At 39.8% G+C, this 6,794-nt stretch overlaps 1 non-coding gene across 1 annotated transcript; it reads left to right on the plus strand.

Annotated features, from left to right (window-relative positions):
• Positions 1-2,112: 2,112 nt before the first annotated feature.
• On the plus strand, positions 2,113-2,194 carry trnal-uag (transfer RNA leucine (anticodon UAG)). The gene has a single exon. It is a non-coding gene; the product is annotated as a tRNA-Leu (tRNA).
• The last annotated feature ends 4,600 nt before the right edge of the window (positions 2,195-6,794 follow it).

The raw sequence follows: 6,794 nt of genomic DNA on the forward strand, positions 1-6,794 counted from the left end.
AGATGAGTGTTTGTTTGGTAGTATCACATCAGAGTTTTAAAATTTGAAGTATATAAGCCTTGGCTTACTGATGGTTGGGAAACATGAGTAAATAATAGCATTAATTTTCGATCATTTTATAATTCTAATGGTTTTTTTTTACACAACGAATCAGTCACGGTGCAGTAAAGATCAAATTGGAGTATAGAGGCTGGCTTCAAAGAGTAGAAATGAAGCATCAAATCAAAAAAAAAAGTGTTGTGGAACAGATTGTTTTACAGCATTTTGGCCACAACATTCTTCAGGGAGGAGACTGTGCTGAGCGGTTGCGCCTTTTTGGCAGCATGAATATGCCAGTACTGTTTTTGAATGGGAGGAAAGTCGGTGCCATTTGACTATCATTGCTGGACAGCTCTGGGGCCATTGTGCTTTTTTGCGCCTGTAAAAGGAAGTGTCATCACTTCCAGCAGCTCCTGTGTTTTGCTTTTCTACTTTCATTTCTTTCAGAACTTTGCTGCTGTGAAATGTAATTTTCTCCACTGCGAGACTAATAAAGGCAAATGCAATCCAATCCCATCCATATAGTCAATCCAGTCCACTAAAAGAAAGCTGATGTACTCACCCCTGTGCACAAATAGGAATGTGAACCAGGAAGTGCGTGTTTCCGTCATTTGTCCATCAGTGACGGACCACAAGGTAAGAAAGAAGCTAAATGAGCCATATTCTGGGGAAATCCCCCAATATTACAATACCCAAACAAAAGTGAGTTTGCTGGAGCAGTGAGCGTGATGTCAGTGATAGATGGTGGGTGTTAGGAGCTGTCGGCTTAGTTTTAAGCATACGCTGTGTCTCTCTCTCCAGTTCCACTACCCTTTAAGCAGCATTAGCAGGCGCCTCATAACTCAGCCACACAGCGGGAGAATTAGCGTACAGTGGGCATTGTTCAGCCCTGATAAAGGTCTTTGTCCTTGAGAGGCAATTGAAGAGTAAACAGCCTGCTTTGATATTCACCTTTTGTCAAATGACACATGAGCATTATGTATGCAGTGCGCATGTGTGTGTGTGTGTGTGTGTGTGTGTGTGTGTGCGTGTGTGTGCGTGCGTGCGTGTGTGTGTGTGTGTGTGTGTGTGCGTGTGTGTGTGTGTGTGTGTGTGTGTGTGTGTGTGTGTGTGTGTGTGTGTGTGTGTGTGTGTGTGTGTGTGTGTGTGTGAGTGAGTGAGTGACAAGGCTAGACATTCTCTGTGGGCACCCTGGAATACACAATGATTCTGATTAAGGTAAGTTACAGAATTTAAAATTGAGTCACGCAATTTGCCATTGCCACTTGATCTAAGGTGATTCACTACAAAAAAAATGTATTGGAATGGTCAGACATTGATGGTATGGTGGTTGTATCTACCCTGGTCAAGGATGACACCTCATACTGATGTCCAAAACATTTATTATGGAACACCGTGAAAAGACAACAATCGACATTATTACGACAATTCGACAGGACATACTGGAAATAAGCAGGTTCATAACGTACCGTGTGCAACTTGTAAACAGAAAGTAGACAAACTGTAATTATGTTGAATAGACTGTTGTTATCTCTCTCTCTCTCTCTCTCTCTCTCTCTCTCTCAATTTCTCTGGTTCTGTTTTTCTCTCTCGCGATTTCTCTTGCACATCGAAACACATGACACGGAACTGAAAGTGATCATGATAGTATACTAAATAACGTATTGAAGAGGATTTTAAGAAAAACATCAATATGAAGGTTTACATAGAAACATTTAACAACTTGACCAAACAAGCCCCCAAAAAATATATTTTTGTTGTCATGGCAACTAATGACGATACGAATATTGGCGCAAGTTACAGTGTTGTTTGCACCTGATGTGGGTGTAGCCAATATAGATTCACTCCCACATCTCTGTGATGACGTGAGAGTGAATGGTTGCATGTCCCTACTCTATGTCAGTGAAAATCGGCGGTTAATCGCTACATGCTATATTTGCTTTCATTTTGTTGTTGTTTGTTTGTTTTTCAAACACAGTGAAGCTCTCACACACACACATATACACATACACACACACACATACACACGCACACACGCACGCACACACGCACGTACACACATACCGATGTCAAGGTAGTGTGGCCGAGCGGTCAAAGGCGCTGGATTTAGGCTCCAGTCTCTCACGAGGCGTGGGTTCAAATCCCACCACTGCCATTTCCTTTGCAAATTTCTCCATTAAGGGACTATTAAAGGTTTACTGATTCTGATTCTGAAATACACACACACAGACATACACGCACGCACACACGTACACACAAAAATGATGTGATTAGTAGTTGTATTAAGTTCATCCTGTCCCTCGTCTTACAGACAGTGTGTTATAACGCACTGTCTGTAAGAAAATAATTCAATTTAAATAAAAAAATGGGGAGAATAGGTTTCCCCCACCCCTCAAAAAAATCTGTGAGTCGGTTAATTCCACTTCTATCTGGATTTGAGATGAATTATATGGATACAGTTTGGCTTTGTTCCTGATGGTAGAAAAGCTACAAGAGGGTGCAAGTGACTATTACCGCTTCCTGTTATCTTCGTGTATCCTTGATAACTTGGAATAAGGCTGGGATCAGCACTAATGTTAAATACGAGGCTTATAATTGTTTTTTTTGTCACATTCAGAATCATAGTCAGAATCAGAAAGCCTTTAATAATCCCACAGTAGGGTAATTTGCAATCTACAGCAGCAAAATTGAAAGTGGTGAGCGGGTCGAAAAGAAAAAAAAAAAAAAAAAAAAAGTACGTGTATTGCATGTACAAAAATATTACAGAAGACTGAACTGTACAACTGCACAAAAATGTTTCATAAAAAGAACTGTACATAGTGCAAAGTATAAAAATATAGTATAAAAAAGCATATTTGATATACTGTATGTAACTGTATTGACTTTACTATTGATTGAAATAACATAACCCAAATATCAATGATCATTTTTTTATCTCACTGCCATATGTGGTGCGCGGGAACCGTGTGAGGGTGCCTCCCAGAAAAGGACACTGGGGACTGGTTTAGAGTCCAGCCAGATATCGTGGATCAGGTGGGGCGAGGGCCAGACACAGCTGAAGGTGCAGCTGCTTCCCTTGCTGCGCTAAATCGCTCAAGCTAACTCACATTTTAACTTACTTATTCTATCTATATGTGCCGATTAATTAGAACACATACAAAGAAAGGTCATACTCATGGATGATATCTTATTAAATGTCAGGTCAGCGAATATCAAACAGCTGACTCTTGGGATGTGTTTGGCTTTTGCTCCAGTAGTTTGTGACACTTATTCTTCTGAAAGGACCGAATTTGTGGAAGGTGGTTTGTAAAATGTCAGGGTCACTTCTGACTAAAACAGCTCGATAGGCCTCACTCCCCAAAATAATAAAAAAAAAAACCAGTATGAACTTATATTTGCAGTAAATGCAGGCTGTAAAAATAAATAAATAAACAAATAAAATGATAATATTAATAAAATTACACCTCACTGGTCTTCAAAAATAACTTTATTTCAACCTTTGACAGCATGAGTTTGATTGTCTTTGTTCTGTCAGGGCCCATCAGATGAAGAATGTATGGTGTGTTCATATTGAGTCGCTGTTGTGGCCTTGATGCACTTGGTGTGACGTGATGAGCCAGCTTGTCTTCATTTCATTTTCTTACTAAACATTAGTTTTGTGTGTGATCTTTCTTAGTGACCTTCATTGTCACGCTATGATTACCCTAACTCGTTCTTCATTTTCCAACGTTGTGTTCTCATTTGTAGACTAACACCTTGAAACCTTTACCCAAACAATAAAGATTGACAATTGAGTTTTTGACATTGAAATTCACCAAGTGTTCCAGGACCTGAGTTTGGCATTAAAAGTTTGCCTTTAACTTTCCTTTTCGAATCTATCTATCTATCTATCTATCTATCTATCTATCTATCTATCTATCTATCTATCTATCTATCTATCTATCTATCTATCTATCTATCTATCTATCTATCTATCTATCTATCTATCTATCTATCTATCTATCTATCTAGATAAGTATCTAGCTGCTATCTAGCGAACACACACACGCAGACACACGCACACACACACACACACACACACACACACACACACACACACACACACACACACACACACACACACACACACACACACACACACACGCACGCACGCACACACACACACACACACACACACACACACACACACACACACACACACACACACACACACACACACACACACACACACACACACACACACACACACACACACACACAGACACAAACTAGTCTCCACACTATGCTGTCAGTGCCTGGCAAGGTGATAACCATCGGTGAAAACGAGCGTGGAGGTAAGGCGTGTTACTGAGAAGCTGACAGGCTGAGGTGCATTACTTCAAGTAACTCACACCAGACGTTTTTTTCATTCATTTTGTTATTTGCACATTCAGGAGGAAAAACAACTCAATCATCTTAAGAAATCAAACGTGGAACACTACTAATTGATTGGGCCGAGAGGCCTCGAGGGAAAATCTTGCTGAAGGTCAGTTTTGCCTTTTGAATTATGATGAATGTGTTCGCTTAAATCACACGTGTGATATCAATCTTGAATGCGCAAGTGGGGCACGGTGCTCAGTGGCTCCCAGAAACAATATGAAATCCTTAAAAAAAAAAATCAATAAAGCCATGTGCTTTTGGTAGTCGCACTAGCTCAAAACCACACATGTAACACCTTACGCTTACTCAAATATCACTTTCAAACCACTCTTACGCGACTGACTCAACTGAACCATGTCTCCCACGACACTCTTTCACCGCTCACTCTCGACCACATCAGTTACTCGATGTGGCCAAGTTCCATGATGCTTGCTGAAGTCTGACTCAAAATATAAAATTTGAGATCCTTTGTCGGGAAAAATCAGGAAAAACAAAACAAAACATCTTGATGATGTCTTGATGTGTGGACCTCCCCTTACTCTACTCTTGATACTTGATATTTTCTCCGTTATTTAACTCATTCACTGACATGCAAAAAATGTGTCCACAATTCCAGTACTCACAGAATATTGAGTTTTAGTACTACATAAACATTAATTACAGCGTTAGAAACATCAGACTTTCTTCTTTCACCAGAAAAAAAAGTTAATTCCTAAATTATATGGGTGTGGAGTTATATGAGCTTGAAATGAGGGCGGGCGGCTTTCCAATATTCAGTGCAATACATACAGTACATATTGGTTTTATAGCGCTTACACGGAAAAAGGGAATTGCTGCCACCTCGTGGAAAAGAAAAAAACATGCCAGAGGTCGTGGCCAGCGCTTTATCGGCACCCAAGCATGAAAAAACAAAATCAGAACAAACTCGGGAATGGCGCTCTGCCGATTCTTGAATAAATTTGTGAATGGCAGTGAATGAGTTAAACATCATGAACTCATTCTATACACAGTGCTTTTATTCTTCACCAAAACACCACGATCATAGCCCTTTTACTCCACTCACACAACACTGCACCGAAACCTTACTCTTAGGACACTCTTTTACTACACACATTGTGAGTGAGTGTCACAAATTGTGACGCTCACAATTTGTGTAGCAATTAACGTTTATTCTTCATTATTTTGTTCCCCTCGACTTACCCGCTTGTATTGTCCTCTCGCGCTATTGTTCTTCTCAAACGACTTTCACTTGCACGTCGTCTCAACCCTCCCATTAAATCCAACTTATATTTACACAAATCTCTCCGAATTATAGCACAATATTCTCGAAGGCAACCATAAAGGAAAGCATAACTTTGATGAAATGCTAGCTTAGAGAGCATCCATATTTTTCGGTTCAGCATTCCATCGTGTATATAGACATCTAATAAAAGAAATACATATCCCCCCCACTGACCTAATCATGTGAGCAGATGTTTCCTCTGAACTAATCTCAATGTGCTCAACAGCAAAAGTGAGCTGATTTTGCCTATTTCTGGATAGATGGTTGATTATGAGCAGTGAGAAAGGCCTCTATGCGGTGAAATCTCTTAATGTTCTTTGACCGAGAGCCAAGTCACACTTGTGTGTATTTGAGTGCGCTAACAAGCCTAGCAGAATGTCATCTCAAACTTATCGGACTGCCACTCACACTTGAAATGTGTTAGTGTTTTTGTGTTAGAGTTCACGTATGACCAACTCCACTGGCCATTTGGCTTTTCTGCCTTTAAGGTGTTTAGGATGAGTTTCCTTGGCATTAGCTGTCAGGACTGTTGATGTTTGCCTTCTGGTCTAATTAAGTAGAAAACCCCGCTGTTAGCTTGACAGACAACATTCATTTTGAGACTAATGTCTTGGGCAGGAGCAGACATATGAAAAGTGAAAATAATTTGACAGTTACTGTCTGTGTAGATTCTCAGAATCCAGACTATGTTGATAGTGATACACATACATTAAATTGATGCTAACCGGACTCATTGAATGATTGGATTAGCCTCTATTAGTCTTCCAGTGGAGAAATTTACATTTCACAGCAGCAAAGTTATGAAATTGAAGAGGAAAGGAAATAAAGAAATAGAAAAACACAATGAAGACATTTCAAAAAACCAGAATAAAAAAAAACATTTGCACTACTTGCTTCTGCACTGTATCTTCGCTGCGTATTCCACTAATTCAAGTCTCAAACACAACAAATCTCGTGATACTCTCAAATAAAGACCTGTTCACTTCCAGCAAACTTGTCAATGCTGTATATGCGGTACAGTAATTTTACGTCCACTTTGAATAGAAGAAACCTC

This window comes from Hippocampus bargibanti, linkage group LG02 (assembly GCF_051943395.1).
Source record: "Hippocampus bargibanti isolate YZ-2025 linkage group LG02, ASM5194339v1, whole genome shotgun sequence".
In the NCBI taxonomy this organism is placed as follows: Eukaryota; Metazoa; Chordata; class Actinopteri; order Syngnathiformes; family Syngnathidae; genus Hippocampus; species Hippocampus bargibanti.